The sequence below is a fragment of the Cervus elaphus genome, chromosome 1, assembly GCF_910594005.1.
Source record: "Cervus elaphus chromosome 1, mCerEla1.1, whole genome shotgun sequence".
Lineage (NCBI taxonomy): Eukaryota > Metazoa > Chordata > Mammalia > Artiodactyla > Cervidae > Cervus > Cervus elaphus.
Window position 1 is genome coordinate 87,466,633 of NC_057815.1, and position 16,784 is coordinate 87,483,416.

At 52.3% G+C, this 16,784-nt stretch overlaps 1 protein-coding gene across 2 annotated transcripts in view; it reads left to right on the forward strand.

Annotated features, from left to right (window-relative positions):
- The first annotated feature begins 7,207 nt into the window (after window positions 1-7,207).
- The window catches only part of TSPAN18 (tetraspanin 18), a 199,448-nt gene continuing 189,871 nt past the window's right edge, over window positions 7,208-16,784 (forward strand). The window contains exon 1 of one of the 2 annotated variants that reach the window (XM_043910022.1): window positions 7,208-7,517. The gene's annotated coding sequence lies outside the window, so the exon portion shown is untranslated. Of the gene's footprint in view, window positions 7,518-7,779; window positions 7,799-16,784 lie in introns of those variants that run through there. The other variant, XM_043910031.1, reaches the window with a different exon arrangement.

Consider the following 16,784-nt stretch of genomic DNA (forward strand, 5'->3'; position numbering starts at 1 on the left):
AGAACATCTAGGGTTCTTTCTGGTTCTGCTGCCGCTCTGCTCGTGAGTTACTCTACCTCCCTGAATCTCACTTTGCTCATCTGTAAAATGGGGATGGGTCTAATAACCACAGGGTTATCGGGAAGAACAGAGAGCCAATGTGTGTGAAGGAGTGAGTCAGGATATAGAAACTGGACTCTGGAATACGGCTAACTGCCTGGGTTCAAATTCCATCTCACCAGCTAGGGCATCGAGGACAGGCAACTTAATCTCTCTAAGCCTTAGTTTTCCCCTCTGTAAAAGGGGGACACTAATGGATTCTTCCTTATAGGATTTTTGGGAGGAACAGAGTACAGTGTTAAGCGAGCTTCCTGGGCTTCAGTAAGAGCTCAATAAAGTTCTTGTCTGTGGCCTTTGCAGCTTAGCCTCCTTCCAAGCACACAGTATGCTCACAGCACCTAGTGTATCAGTGAGACTCGGTCTGCAAGGAAAATAAATAGAACAGTCTTGAATACTTGCCCTGTGCCCTCTAGAAGCACTTTCCATGTGCTATTTCAATGAATCTTGAGGAGGAGGAAACTGAGCTTCAGGGAGGTTAAGTCACAGCCCCCGTCTAATCTGCCCCAGAGTCCAAAGAGTTGCAACATGCTAACACTGCAAGGAAATTGATCTTAATCCCAGTGACTTCCCTGTTGGCTTGAGTGTCCCAGATGAGGGGTCCAGGGCCCATGGGCAGAACTGCCCTTGGCCAAAGACCCATCTCTAAGGGCTTTCTGCAGTCAATTCCTGGATATTGCCTAAGACCTCCGATTGACCAAAAATGTGCATGGCCACATCCTTCTTCGGAAGCTGTTTTCATCAGAGGGCAGAAAGGGTGGACACAGGCTCTTAGTTTAGGGGGTAGAGGTGTGGGGGTCTGCTATTAGGTCAGACTGGGAAGTCGGTAGCCACTAGCAACTTAGGCGCTGACAACAGAAAATGAGGCAGGTGGTTTGGTCAAAAGAACACCGATTTGGAAGCAGTACTCAACTTCGCCCAAACTCTGAAGTCAACTTGCTGGCAGATGGATAAATGGTTGCTACCCACCCTGGGCTTAATGTCAGTGTTTTCATCTGTGAAGTGAGAAGTCTGTTTTACAGGGTGAGTCTTAACTTTAAAACTTTTCTGATTGCATTGATGGTTCAATCACCCAAAGAAAGGTAGGGACCATATACATTCTCTGTTCTTACTCAGGGTTGTATGTCCAGGTACGGAGCCACTTCCTTGCTCACAGTTGCATCTTCAGGAATTTTTATTGGATTGACTGAATTGTACCAGGAGGACTCTGAGTCCTAAACACAGATGATAAAGATGATTTAAAAAACCGAAACTTGGAATTGTTACTTGCTTTCTGGTTTTCAAAGCCCCTTTGCAGATGTCATCTTCTTCAATGTTTACCACTGCCCCGTGGGGTAGCTCCTATCATCTTCCTTTACAAAAAGCACAGGGAAGCTGAGAGAAGTTAGGCCACTTGACCAAGGTCACACAGCCAGAATGTTCAGTGACAGGATGACCCTCTTTCTGACCTCTTCCCTGCCCACCACTCTCTCCCTTTCTCCTGAGTATTTGCCCCCAAAGGTGGTGAAAAGAGAAAGGTTTGAATTCTTGTGCATTTTTTTGCTGGGAAAATTATGGGACGTCTTTGAGCTTTTCTCTCCAGCCGTCCCCATCTAATGGAATTGTTTGGAGGCTTCAGCGAGCTGGTGCTTTAAAAAACAGCCTTATCACAGTGCCTGGCATACAGTGTACTTTCCTCCTGTTAAAGATCGGGAGTCTAAAGCAGTTTTCCCATCTCTCTTTAGTCTGCTCTAAAGAGAGGGAAAGTAACTTGCCCAAAAACCACACAGCTGGGACACAAAAGAGCCGGACTTCGAACCTGGGTTTATCCAACCTTAAAACCCAAGCCTCTACCCAAGTAAGCACTCATGAATGGCAGCTGCTATTGGGCTGGCCAAAAAGTTATTTCAGGTTTTTTTCCCTAAGATCTTCTGGGAAAACCTGAGCCAACTTTTAGGCCGACCCAATAGTATTGTATTACTTACTATCAGTTAATAAGGTAACGATGAAGGTTCAGAAGTATCCTTATCTGGCAGGATCTAGTCGAGGAGCTGCTTTCTGGAAAACTGGGCTACAAAACACCCAAAGGAAGCTCAACCCTGGGCCCTTCCCAGCGCACCTATCCAGTGTTAATGCTAGTCTCTAAGTTGTATCTAAACTCTTTGCGACTCCACGGACTGTAACCCATCAGCCTCCTCCGTCCTTGAAACCGTCCAGGCAAGAATGCTGGCGTGGGTAGCCGTTCCCATCTCCAGGGGATCCTCCCAACCCAGGGATTGAACCCCGGTCTCCTGCATTGCAGGCAGATTCTTTACCAACTGAGCCCCCAGGGAAGCCCAACTACTAAGAATCCACCTCTTTTCCTGAAGAGGGTGGGGGAGGGGGCACAAGCCATCCCTTTCTCCCAGCTCCCAGCCAGCAGCATTCCTGGGGGTGGAGGAAGACCTTGGCAGGCAGGCCCTTGGGCCTGGTGCTGAAAACTCTCAGTAAGACTGGCCAGTGTCGGTGGGTGAGCTAGTTGGAGGCAGAAAAAGAGAGAACGGGCGGGGGTGGGGAGGATCCTATAACTGGTCCAGGCTCTGGAGGGTCAAAATCATATTCATCAAAGCTCCAAAGAGTGTTCCAAGGATTTGCAGATTTATTTCTATGAAGATCATTGCAAAGATAAACAAATTCAATCACACTCAGTTGTACATTTAATGAACTGTCATTTTGGGGGAAATGATTGCAAATTACATATAAAAAGAGACAATTCAGGGAAAAAAAAATCAGGGAGGCAATGATTAAATATTTATAATGCAGACTGCCTTGGAAAGGCTGGGTTGGAAGGTCAAGATGTCTTCTGGGAAAAGGATCTAGCCCGACTAGCATTGGTTCAGCCAGCCATCCACACATGAGGCGCACCTTGACTGAGCATTCATGATATGCCAGGGGTTTTCCAGGAGACTCCCACAACCACCCCAACCTACAATTGTAAATTGTATTTAGAATTCCCATCTAGAAATACATCAGTGCACTGAGGCTCAGAGAGTTCTGGAGTGGCCAGTTTACAGTGGCACAGGTAGGAAGTCGCACCCACGTCCCCTGAGCTCTGATCTTGCCAGGTACCGAAGGCCCGCAGATGAACAAGGCAGGGCCCCAGGACTTGAGAGGCTCACAGTCTAATCGGCCATAAATTTATAAGTGTCAGGAGCAAAAGGTCATCTCTTCTAGTGATTTTGAATTCTTTTCAAGTGAAGGACACTTTCTCCTTGAAATCTTAATGTGAGACACCAGCGTGCAAAACAGAGGAAAAGGGACCTTGCTTCTGGCTAACGCATGGAAGGAGATGTCCTTCCCTCTTCCATGGTCTTTAGGAGCAGGAACTGCCAGCCTGAACTGAGACCCACTGAGTCCCCCTAAACAGCTCACTTTACAGATGGGAACACTGAGGCCTAGAGAGGGAAGGGGACTGTCAAGATGGGCAGGACTGGGACTCAGCTCCACGGACTCGTGTTTTGGGGCTCCTGGCTCGGCCTGAGTGCCCCCAGGATGCCAAAGTGTGGCTGCCCACTCCAGGTGTCCTGCACCCAGAGGCTGCAGCACAGTTCCTGGGTTGCCCAACCGGCTGCGCTCAGTGAGTTTGGGGCTTTCATGCCAATGCAACATTGTTTACAGTGACAGAGAAAAATAACATCTAAGAACCCTTTGGAGGAGAGGTGAGTATTTTCAGAAGAACCATTTGTGCTAGACCCTCAAACACCAGGCGAGTAGAAAGGGCCCTGACCTCGAAGTCAGGAGGCTTCGTTCAATGCCCAGTTCTCTGACCACCAGTGGCAGCTGGTCTATGGTTCCTCCTCACTTTTCCCATCTATAAAATGAGTGGTTGGAGTACAGGGAATTCTCCACAAGATTGTTGCCAGGGTGGACAAATGAGGAATCTAGAACCTTTGGGGCCAGGCCACTTTTGGGTTTATGACAAGCACAGATATGAGAATGGACCATAAAGAAGGCTGAGAGCCGAAGAATTTATGCTTTTGAATTGTGGTGCTGGAGAAGACTCTTGAGAGTCCCTTGGAAAGCAAGGAGATCAAACCAGTCCATCCTAAAGGAAATCAACCCTGAATATTCTTTGGAAGGACTGATGCTGAAGCTGAAACTCCTACACTTTGGCCACCTGATGCGAAGAGCTGACCCATTAGAAAAGACCCTGATGCTGGGAAAGATTGAGGGCAGGAGGAGAAGGGGACGACAGAGGATGAGGTGGTTGGATGGCATCACCGACTCAGCGGACGTGAATTTGAGGGAACTCTGGGAGACGGTGAAGGACACGGAAGCCTGGTATGCTGCAATCCATGGGGTGACCAAGAGTCAGACACGACTTAGTAACGGAACAACAACAGACTCCAGTTGGTCTGCAGTGGCCTTAACACCACCTTCACTCCTTCCTGGGGACTGCTCACCCTTCTTCACAGCCCCCACCCCACACACAACATTTCCTCCCTTACTGGTCTCACCCCAACCCACCCCCTCTCCTCGGTAAAGCCATCTCCCTCTCTGTCTTCCAACAAGCCACAATCTCAGCTCCTTCCTTGCTTTCATCAAAGGATGAAATCTCAGGAGGGATCCCAGAAGCCATCTGCCCTGGCCCCTAGTGGTGCAGGCGGCGACACTGATGTCAGACGAGGCAGGGCTTCCCCAAGGCCATCCAGTGAGAAGGAGCGAGTCCGGCTCTCTGGAACCCAGATCACTTTGTCTAGTCCAGGACTAAACTCTCGTGGTTCCTGACTTTTGCCAAAAAGTACTTTTTGCCTAATACATTTAGAATTGGGTTTCCCGATTATGGGGCATGAGAGATTCTCAAGGAAACTTTGTGGGGGCCTTTAATACCCCCAATGGACCTCCCGGGGAGGAGGGGTGAACGTCCCTTTCCAACTCTCAGTCCTTTTGATCTGGAGTCTTGGTTTATTGCTGCTGTGTCCTTAACACTTTTTTTTTCCTTGTTAAGCTTTCTTTTTCAGAGACAGAGGGCCTCTGGCTCCACACCTTCCCTAGGCATCAGTATCTTGTTGGAATTTTTTTTTTTTACTGTGGTTAAATATACATTGCTAGAATTTAATAACACTATTTTATTTTCACTGTCTTCATTTTTATGGTTACCTCCTATTTATAGTAGCGTGATGCCCGTTTTCCATTTATGGTAATGATATAACATTTCTTTGTAAAAACAAGCACATTTAAGTTTTAAAAAAAAAGGGAGAGAGCGATAAAACAAACAAACAAAAAGCCCAAGAGCTGATTTAAAGAAAGCTATTAAGCAAATGGTTCTGTCTGGTGTGAAGATATGGCCAGATTATCCACGGAGGCAGGAGAAGGGCTGAGGTCTGGGAAACTCTGACTTGGAACCAGAGCTCTCCTTCCAGCTGGGTGTCCGAATGTCCAAATGGCCTGCTCCGTCCTCCTCTCACTGCTCCCTTCTCCTGCTTCGCCCTGCCTGCTTCTGCCAATCCCCGGGACCCTCAGAAACTCCATCCCTCCCTCCTGGTGCCTCTGGCCCCCACCTCCCAGGCCCCCAGCACCCTCATGGTAGGTTCACGCTTTCTTCCTCTTTAAATTTATGTGGCGCCTCGCATCCAAGGAGGCCCACACAGCCGGCCTCTTCCAAGAGCATTCCAGAAACAGAGAGCCTATGGGGTTTCTCAGTGCAAAGGGTCAGCCTCTCCCCCAACCCTGTTTTGGCAGCTGAAGGGGTGAATGTGGAGCCTGAAGCCCTTTCAAGTGTTCTTTGTCCTCGTTTTACAGACACTGCACTAGTAAAGATTTTTCTTCCCTTGGGTTAGGCATTGCTCACTCTGGGTCCATTTAAAAACTGTGGATCCAGGTTTTTTTTTCCTCCCAGTCACTCCCCTAAGGTATTATCCTCACCACGATTTACTCAGTGAAATAGTTGAAAGGACCAGACATCTTCAAAGTCCTTAGAAAGATGTATCCTTTTCCTGGAATGTGGGCAAGGAAAGGCAGCGACTTCCTGCCCCTTGCAAACACTGCCCGATGGCCTGACATCACCAACATTCCTATCCAAGACTGGAGTAGGTTCAACTTCTATCAGTCACTCACCCCTGAGTGCAAATCAGTTGACCAAGGGGCCTCCCGCAGAGCTTGAGCCTGTTTGAATGTCCAGGCAGCCAGGCACGGGGTATGGATGCTTCAGAACTGCGACTCCAAAAGTTGTTGCCCAGGGAAAAAGAGTTGGGCAACCCAGGCCCCCTCTCCTCTGGGGGGTTAGGGGGCATTTTCACTTGGGCTGTCTGCTTTGGTCGGCTTCCTTGCCCTTTTGTCCGGGACAGGCAGGGGTGTGGGGGGGGGGGGCGGTTAGCTACTTCACAGCAAAGGTTCAGAGGTTAAATGTCTCGGTGAAGTCATGTGTCAGTGGCCGGAGCGGGGGGATGTGGCTGAGGCAGTGGTACAAAGATGAACAGATAAGCCCTGAGATGGAGACACAGGTCTGGCCTTTCGAAATCAAGTCATTTGCTTCTGGTCTGGGGTCCGCACCCCCCAGCCCCCTGGACCACCGCCCCCCCCCCCCAACTTCCTGCAGCAGCCCCTCCAGGTGTCTCTGTTGTTGTTGTTTTTTTTTTTTTCAGGTGTCTCTGTTAAGGACAGAGTTCAAAGCAGCCCAGGGAGAGCGAATCCCTCCTGGCTTTCAACAGGTCCTTCCAGGGCAGCGGGAAGCCGAGGAGCGAGGTCCCCACGGAGGATCGTCCCACCCCCAGCCCTGAGGTCCGGTCAGGGACGTGGAGGGGGCAGCGTGGAAGTTTCCCTGGAACACATCCCCTGTCTAGGGTACCCCTCTCCCTACACCCCCAGCGGATCTCCTGAATTCAGACGAACCAAGGGCGGGGAGGCGGGCAAGAGGGAAGGAAGGGGAGAAGAGCAGAGGGAGGCCCCAGGGGCCCCCGGGGCGAGGCCGGGATGCCGTCCAGAAGGCAGGGACCGAGGCCGGGAGGGAACGAGGGGGGCCGGCCCGCCGGAGGAGACGTGCCTTCACGGCAGCGGCGGCGGCGGCGGCTGGAGACTGAAGGGGAGGAGGTTCGGGGAGGGGAGGGCGCGCGGGCGAGAGCGAGGGAGGGACGGAGCGGCGGCGGGGAGGTGGGGCCGGCGGGCGGGCGGCTACAGCAGCCGCCGGCGACTCCGGGGCTCCAGGCTGCGGGGCGGACGCAGCGCCGAGCGATCCATCGCGGAGCCGCGCGAGGCCGCCCGAGCCCCGAGCCCCGAGCCAGCGCCGCGGCCGCAGCTGCCGCCTCGCGCCGGTCGGTCCCCGGACGCGCCGGCGCCGCCGCCGCCACCGCCGGGAAGGCAGCGGGCGCCGAGCAAGTTGCGAGCGCGCCTCTCCGCCCGGGGGAAAGTTTACCCCGCGGCCGCCGACGCGAGTTGGCGCGGGGTCCGGCCGCTGCGGCTGGAAGGTAGGGCACCGCACCTCCGCGCCCTCCGCGCGCTCCGCCGCCGCGCCCCCCGGGGGACTTGGGGACCCAAGCGCGCCCTCCCCGGCGTGGTAGGGGTTGGGGTGGAATGGGGGGAGCTCCTAGGATGGTTCTGGGGAAGCCCGGGAACCGAGTTCTACTTCGGCTAGAGGCTGGGGAAGGGGCGGGGAAGACGTGCTCGCCCGCATCCGCGCTCCGAACCCGCCGAGGGCCGGCGGCGTCCCCCGGGGACAGGTGCAGCGCGGCCCGACGCTCCGGGCCGGGTGAGTGGGGGACGCCTGCAGAACGGCGCCGGGTGGGGGGCAGGTATGGGTACGAGGTCGGGGGGCTAGGCGAGGGCTGAGTCCGGAGGGGAGGGGGTGCGCGCCACGCCGCTCTGTAAGGGGATGGGGCCGGGGGGCGCAGGTAGGGGCTAGGGATTAGGAGCGAGGATCAGGGCTGTGGGGATTGCCCGCCCCAGCGGGGCCACTGAGGGCCGGCAGTCTTCGGGGTCCCTGGAAGCGGGGCGGGGGCGCCACGCTTTTCTTCGGGGGTCCCCCTTTACTCCGAACGCGGTGTGTGCGGTTTGGGGAAGCCGAGACTCCGGTAGGTGCTCGGTGAATCCGAAACTCAAGCACATCCAGATTTAGGGTCGCAGCGAGAGAACGCTTGGAGGGTTGGCGGGCACGGGTGGGTTCGCGCCGGCTTGGCGTCCGGGCCGGATTGAGGGGAGTTGGCTCCCGCCAGGGGGCGCCCTTCTCTGGCCCTTTCACCCCTAGAAAGGCGAGTCCTGGTTCCAGAGAGACAAACGCACAGAAATGCAGGACCTACAGACCGCAACCACAGACCAGCCCCCAACGCCCGGAGGACCCCCCCTGAGGAGCACCGCACCCCAGGCGAGATGGGGGAGAGGGTTGGAGTGTGAAGCTAGGGTGCCCCCAGTTATAACTGCATTGGAAAGCTTGGCTTTCAGAAGCTGGTTTTTCTTGGGCGACCTGGCAGGATGTCTGGGTGAATAAAAAAAATTCACCCTCAGAAAAACAAAAAGGAGGGGAACTTTACATTAACAGCAAATCGGTGTGAAATGATTGGATGGGAGAATTAACTTTCTGAGGTTTCTATGGAGCCTGAAACCTAAACGGCTGAATGCACCCTTTTTGTGAAAGTTGTACCTTTGTTCCAGGGATCTGGTCAGATCCCTTTCTGGTGTGTGTGGTGTTGAGGGTCTTGGGGTGTATCCTTTCTCTGGGCACAGGGTGGGGTTGATGGGGGCGCCTTAAAGACTTTAGCAGTCCAGTGGTAAATTTCTCAGTCAACAAGAGCCCCTCCTCTTGGGGTCTGGAGTCCACAGGCCGCATTCATCCGATCATTTTACAATTATTGGTGGAAATCTGCTGTGTGTCCCACTGTGGGACCTCAGGGCCCCTGTGTGTTGAATCTGTGAGTCTGTGCTAAGGCCTTGGAAAGCGGAAAACTGCTGGCTTCTGTGAAGAGCATCGTCTTTGCCATGTGTGGGACTGTTCAAAATTGAAGGGACACTATAGGGACTGTGGTCTCATCTTTCTCTAATTCTCTCCCTCCTCCCAGCACCCTGAGTGAGTACAACTGAGCAAATCTAAGAATGTTCAGCGGCCTCGTAGCAGCCGGTGGAAATTTTCATCTTTCTCTTGGCTCCAAACAGTGGCTCATTGGGCAGCACCCCCACCCCCGCCTCCTTCCTCTCGTGTCCCCAGAGTCCCCTGCAAAGGTGATAGAGACGGGGTGGTCCTTGAAAGAGAGCTGAGGTTCTTGCTTTCGGTATAGCAAATGTTTTTTATTGGATGCTCCAAATTGCTGTAGGACAAAGTTGCCATGAAGAAAGAGCAGCATGGTTTTTATTTTGCATAGAGGAGGACATGGAGGGAGGAGACAGAGGAAAGGGTGGAGAGGCCTGCTGTCTCTGGGTTTGTCTTCAAGACATTCCATGGGGCCAGAAAACAAAAGGAGTTGTTTTGTTTGTGTTCAGTTTTGTTTTTTATGACTCGTTTTTCTGCCGAGGGAAGCCTGCCCCGAATAGCCCTGCCCTTGGAACCTGGGAGTGAGCAAGGGGCCCCCAGAAGGCTGGCAGGTCTGCTTTCTACCCATCCTCCCTGCCCACCCCCTTCACAGCCAACCTGCCCCGAAAAGAGGAGGGGATTGAGACTCCGAGGGCATCTGACGTCCATGTTTGAGTACCATGTGTGGGCTTAGTCTGCTCCCTGGGAAACTCTAAGATCTCTGATCCAGTAGAATTTCAGGTCTCCTGGTCCAACAGTCCCCAGACACATTCAAATGGCAGACCTGTGGGGTATCTTTACCCAGCCCGAGGCTGAAATGGCAGTATATGGATGAAAGTTCCAGGCCACTTTTTAGAGGCATCGGTTCATCTGGAGTAGTAGTTAGGACACCTTGGGTTGATCCAGCAAAAACTGGCCCCCTGCTTCCTTTCAGAACTGCCTCGTCAGCCGGGAAACAGCTACCTGAATTACTGAATGAGTTTTTAATGGTCTGGGGCCAGGGTGGGGTTGGGGGAGACAGAATGGGGATGGAGAACAGGATAAACCTGTAAGATGAGAGTGTCGGCCCAGGAGATTCTGAGGAGGCCTTGCAACTTCAAGTCAGGAGAGTCTGACATTTCAGGGCGCTAGGCAGCCCTGTCTTCCGTCCAGCCGGGGGCACCTCTCCTGGCCATGTCTTGCTCCGCTCTGCCCCGCACAGCAACGTGAACCAGGAGCCTGTCAGCCATCAGACTGTGACTTGGGGACAGAGAGGGTGATGTTGTGACCAGTTCCTGCTGGGCTCCTCATTTCTGCCTGCAGGCTTGTCCGCTACCTTTCTCTGGATGTCTGTCCAGCTTTCACTGTCTGCTCTTTCCTGGGAAGAGCAAATGGTGGCCCCTCTTAGGGACCCCCTCTTTCCAGAAGGCTGCTTTTCCGGTCTATTTCATCAGCCATTGAGAGGAAAAACCAGGAACATTTGTTCATGCTCAGCTGGGACACAGCAAAGGGAGGGGGCCCTTTGGAAGCCAGCACTTTGGTCCCCCAGAGCAGATGATGGGTTGATGGGTATTTTCGCAATCTGATGCTGTGAAGTAACCCGCCAGCCTGGGCTCCTCCTGCTGCACGGGCTGCCACCTTGGACCCGCATCAGCGCTCTGCCCTGGGTGGTTGGGGGATAGAGTGTGCAGATAATGAAACGCTGATTAAGAAGAGAGGGAGAGAGAGAGATGAGCCCCAGTGTTTGCAGCGGGCAAAGCAGATCTTTCATCTCGGCACTTGTTATCTTCAGGTCCAGCCCTTGCCCCTTATTGGTACGCAAGACTACTGGTTTAATTAGTAATTAAACCACTTGGAGATGAGCAAAACCATGTGCGCTAGTCATATGCGTGTGTGTACTTACTGACTGGCAACAGGATGCAGTGGAAAGGTCACTGGACCAGCTGGATCAGGAGTAAGGAGACCTGTGTTCTAGCCCCAATTCTATTACAGCTGGAGCTGTGGGGCCTCAGGTGAGTCACCACCCCTCTCTGAGCCTCAGTTTCCCCATCTCTCTAGACACAACATGGTGAGGCAGTTAGGCTGCCTGGGTTTGAATGTCAGCTTTCTTCTACTTATTAGCCATGTGACCTTAGGCCATGCAACCTCTGGTGCCTCAGTTTCCTGATCTGTAAAATGGGACTGATAACACTCCCTCAGATTGTTGCGAAACATCAACAAGATAAAACATGTGAAACACTTAGCACTGTGCCAGGCAGGTAGTAAATGCTCAGCAGACGTTCAGTATCATCACTGTCATTATTATTACTTCTACAGTTGCTGTTATTGTGAAATGGGGGGGGATCAATGTTGACCCTTTCCAGCTCTGATATTTTGGGGCATGGTATATGTGTGTGTGTGTGTCTGCTTTAGAGATGGAAGACTAGGGTGAATATTTTTGTTGCTTGTTTTCTTTTTTCTTCCTTTCCCTGCCTCACTGGAGGGACTCCTGAGTTAAAACCTTGTGCGTGTTCTCATGATAGCCACATCCTTGTGGCAGGAAGCCCAATGTGACGTCACTGAAAATATCCTGCTTTCTGGCACTTGAGGGATGATATTTCATCAGCTAGTAGATGCCCATCCTTTGTCTCCCACCCTTAACCATAGTACGAAGACCATATGTGCAGATAATGAGTTTAAGCTGATAAACAACTCCCAGATTCACCCAAATAAAAGGCCATCCTCCTAGAAGACACTTTCGACTTTAAAATAAATAATCTGGCTCCTCGGCTGCATTGCACTATGTCTGGCTGGCCCTGCTTCCCTCTCAGTGTTCTGCCCCTCAGTCTGTTGCAGGGACGTGGGCTGGGCCAGACCCGTGGTCTGGGCTATGTCAGCCATCCTGGCGGGGCAGCCTCTAGCGGCACCGCGGCCTCATCTCTCTCCAGCAGAGGCTGTTCTCTGAGCCATTCCAGCGATGATCTTCACGATGGCAGATGTTTGGGGAGTGCTTACCGTCAGCCAGGACCTAGACAATGCTTCATCTCACCTCCAACCCTGAAAGCTGGTTCAGATATCGCCCCTGTCTCACAGATTAGAATGTAGGGCTCAGAAAAAGCAAGCCAGTAAGTTGGGGGGGACTGGAACTAGATCCTAGGTGGATCTGTTTTACCCTTTTGTGCTTGAAACCATTCTGTGATGTTTCTCTCCCACCAAAACCACCTGTGGAGCCCCAAAGCCCAGGAAAGATTTCCCTGAGATATGATCAGGCCTCCTCCTCCCTGCTTTTGCTCATCTTCCAGGCTCAGAGTGCTTTATGGGATGCTCTTTTTTCATCCTGTGTTGATTACTCAGCCGTCCTGGGGATGCTGAGAGGTAGGAGATTTTGGGGACAAGATTGCTTATAGGAAGGGGATGATCTCATTCAGCCACAGAAAGTTGTAGTTGACAGAGGATGCGTGTTGGAGTCACAGATGTGAACTTGCTTCTTGTGCCTGCCGTTTATTGACTCTGTGGCCTTGGTTTCCAGTGTCAAGCGAAGTAACACCAGCAACCACAGCAGGTGACCCCAGACTCTCAGTGGCTTAACCGTGTGGGTTCAGTTCTCACTCACGCTACTCGTCTAGCGTGGATCTCTGCTCCACACGGTCACTTAGGGACCCCGGCGGATGGTGGCTCCACCGTCGTTATAGCTGCACATCCTGGGTGATGTGGCATCCATGGTTACTGCAGAAGGAGAGGAGAGCGATGGAGAAGGAAAAGGCCTGGGAAGACTCCACTGCCTCAGCGGGAGGTGACACACGTCACTTCAGCTCTGGTGCATCGGTCAGAACTGTCACCTGGCCCCAAACCAGCTGCAAGGGAGGCTGCTATTTACCGGGCACTAACTCCTTGCATTTCTATTTTCTGGATAGAGTGCTTTGAGGATTCACTGAGATGATGCACTTGAAGCTTCTAGCGTAGACCTGGCACGTAGTTAGTCCTTAAACTACACAGATGATTCCTTTCCTTAATGATCCTTGATGTGCATTGCTCTTAGGAGATTACAGACCGTATACCTGGAAACGACCTCTGGGCAGATGATGTAGTGTCCATAATACACAGGAGAGAGGCAGGGCTCAGAGAGGCCAAGGGACTGGCCCGTGAACACACAGCAAGGGTGCAGAGCCAGGCCCTTGACCTCCGCCCCAGAGTTCCCATGGCCTCCTTTGCCCTACTGAAATTTGCTGCTCTGAGGACTTCTTCCAAGACCCTCCAGAGCCTACTTCTTCTTCTGTCTCCTCTTCCCGTGCCCTAATGGGGAAGAGCTCTGTGTTCATCTTCTGTGTGTGCAAGGGGCAGGGGGAGAGGAGGCTGGAGGAGGCTGCAGGAACTATCTGGAAGCTGAGGCAGCAACCCTAGGGCATGAGAAGGCTTGGCTGTAAATACTCGGAGTGAAAGCCATAGGCATTTGGGCCCTACATACACTGCTTTGGGAACTGCTGTGCATTCAAGCTTTGGGGTACCCCCCAAATGACACAGAAAGTTACCTGGGTTTCCTGTCCCATCTCTGCAGCCTCTGCTTCCCCTTTCGCTCCTTGTGGGACTGAGCAAGTAAAGACAGGGAGTCTAATGAGGCTTCCCAGCCCTGTTTTTCTGAGAACAGTAAGATGGTCAAACTTCGATTGGAATCCTGACTCCTCTGCTTAGCATGAGTGCATCTTTCTGCGCCTCAGTTTTCTCCTCTGTAAAATGGAAAGGATGTAGAAAGCTATGGAGCTAACTAAGCGCCTGGCACTTAGTAGGTGTCAGGATGTTTGCGCATTCCTCCTCGCCCACTTGAGTTAGAAGGGAGTGATGCCTCTGGCCAGTGGCCAGCATCTGAGGCGAGGCTCCGAGTGCTCCCCATCTCCCCAGCGTCCTCCCCTCCGCCCCCCAACACACCCATCCTTCACTCCCGTCTCTTGGATGGAGAGGGTCTGGGCTCCCATCCTGGGTGGCCTCGGGCTGGGCTCTCTTGTTGAACTAATGCGGCTTCCATGTGAAATGGGAGAAGAATTTGGAGCCCCGGCCCTTGGATTTAGGCCCGTCTTTTCATGTCTAATTACCACTGTGGGCACGGGGCCTGGGGGTGCCGCTGAGAGAGGCCGCCTCTCTGGCTGGGACAGATTGCCGCGTTCTCGCTGGCCAAGAGCGCCTCAGCCTCCTGGGGGCGCGGCAGCCCGCCACCACCTGGTGCCTGACATACAGGGCTCCCTCCCCAGGGCGAGCCCAGGGTACTCATTTTGTCTGCGTTTTTAGCCCCCTGGGAATGAGGGGCTCCTCCAGCCAAAATATAAACACCCCTAGGATAATGGGGATTTACTGTCCCCTCCCTTGCAAAAGACCTCCCAGGAATAGCTGATGGACTGGACACTGGGGTGGAAGGGTTTTTGGGAAGGTTTGGCTCCTCAAGACAGGATTCAGAGGTGGCCTATGTCCCCCTGAGTAGAGGGGACGATTGTTCCTGGGGCACAGAGAGACTGGCCTCCCACTGCGGCTGCCACCAAGATGCCCACGGCTTCTCTGAGAAGCAGGGGTGGGGGGGCAAGCCAGTTAGGCTATGAGTCAGGCACCGTGAGGTCCCTAAAACACACCTCATTCACTCCTGCCCCCAGACGTCAGCTGCTGCAGCCCCTCCCCACTAAACACTGAGGCAGAGCTTAGGACCAGCTCAAGAGTCCGATGAGGCTGAATTGGTTCCCCGGGGCTACAGTGATAAATACCCTAAACTGGGAACTTCCAACCACAGACATTCATCCTCTCACAGTTCTGGGGGCTGAAAGTCCAACATCAAGGTGTCAGCAGGGCTCTAGGGGAGGGTCCTTCCTTGCTCCTGGTGGCTGTTGGCAGTTCTTGGTGTTCCTTGGCTTGTAGACACATCACTCCAGTCTCCTCTTCTGTCATCACAAGCTGTTCTCCCTGTGTCTGTCCTTCCTCTTCTTATGAGGACTCCAGTCACATTGGATTAGAGCCTAGTGACCTCATCTGAACTTGATGACATTGGCAAAGACCCTGTTTTCAAATAAGGTCATGGACCAGCAGTAAGGATGTCAACACAGCTTTGGGGGGCACACAATTCAATCCATAACAGGTGGGTATGTTATCACTCAAGGTCACTCAACTATACAATTAGTAATGGGGATTGGGGGCAGGAGAAGGGGACGACAGAGGATGACATGGTTGGATGGCATCACCAACTCGATGGACATGAGTTTGGGTAAACTCTGGGAGTTGGTGATGGACAGGGAGGCCTGGTGTGCTGTGATTCATGGGGTTGCAAAGAGTCGGACACGACTGAGCGACTGAACTGAACTGAACTGAACTGAATCTCTGTACATTTCAGTCTTCTCATCAATAAAGTGAGGATTCACACCCACTCGTGGCCTAGTTATAAGCATCAGAAGAGGTAGTGTCTGCATCAGACATGCTCTGTCCACCACTGACATTTGTCAGATGCTGTTTTCCATGTTTGTTCCCTCCCAACAGTCTTGGAGAGGCTTCCCAGGTGGCACTAGAAGGTGGTAAAGACCCCGCCTGCCAATGCAGGAGATGTAAGAGACGTGGTTTCAATCCTTTGGGTCAGCAAGATCCCGTCGAGGAGGAAATGGCAACCCATTCCAGTATTCTTGCTGGGAGAATCCCGTGGACAGAGGAGCCAGGTGGGCTACAGACCATGGGGTCGCAAAGAGTCGGACAGGACTGAGTGACTTAGCACACAGCATACAACAGGCTTGGAAGGGTGTCGGGTGTTCAATACGGGCTTAAGAAACATCGATGCATGTGAATCGTGACTAATTGCAGATAGGATGTTTTCTAGAAAGAATGATTTGAAAGAACTGCAGGAAAGGCACCATTTACTTTTTTTTTTTTTAACCTTGTCTTTGTTGGGGGGTACCTGTTGTGTCCATCTCCTCTCAGGCTGAGAATGTCTGGTCCTGATGAATTATCCTTGCTGTTTATCCTAGATTCACCTTCAGCACCAGAGATCACAATGATGTTGGCAAGTTGGGTTCCTCTCCCCCGGGGGCGGTATCCCGACTTCTCTGCACAAGAAGGGGGCCTAGGACGGACTAGCTGAGGCTTCCAGCCCCCGAGCCCATCCCACAGGGACCCTGGAGGGTTTGGAGGCTCAGCTGTGGAGGTTCAGATACACAGCTGCATCCCGTGCATTGAAAGCAGAAGAGGCAACATGCCATGCAGGGTTAGGCGTTCTGAGCATAAGGGCCCTGGTTCAAGTCCCAGTTCAGCCACAGTTCATGACTTTCAGTGGCCTTTAACCAAATACTTAAGTTCTCTGTACCACCATAAGGTTATTTTTTTAAATTGAGGTCTAATTGACATAAAACATTATATTAGTTTCAGATGTATAACATGATTACCCAATTTTTATATGTTTTGTGAAATGATCACCATCATAAGGCTTTATAAAGATAAAGTGCATAAATGTATCTTTTAGAATATAACATGGCACCTCAAAAGTGTTCAATGAATGTTGGAATTGTTCTAATTATTTTATTTATGATGTGTTTTCCTCAGTGGGATGAGGGCGGAGACTTGCCTGTCTCATTCTCCATGAAGCCCACAGCATGTGTAACTCAGTGCCCAGGACAAAATAGATGGATGCTCATAGGTGTTCATAAATGCTGAATGAATGAATGAATGAATGAATGAATGAATTCTTAGAGCTTTTTGGGATCTCATCCTCCTTTGCTGTGCACCAAGGCCTCTACCGGTAACCCCCTTAAGTGGGGGCACT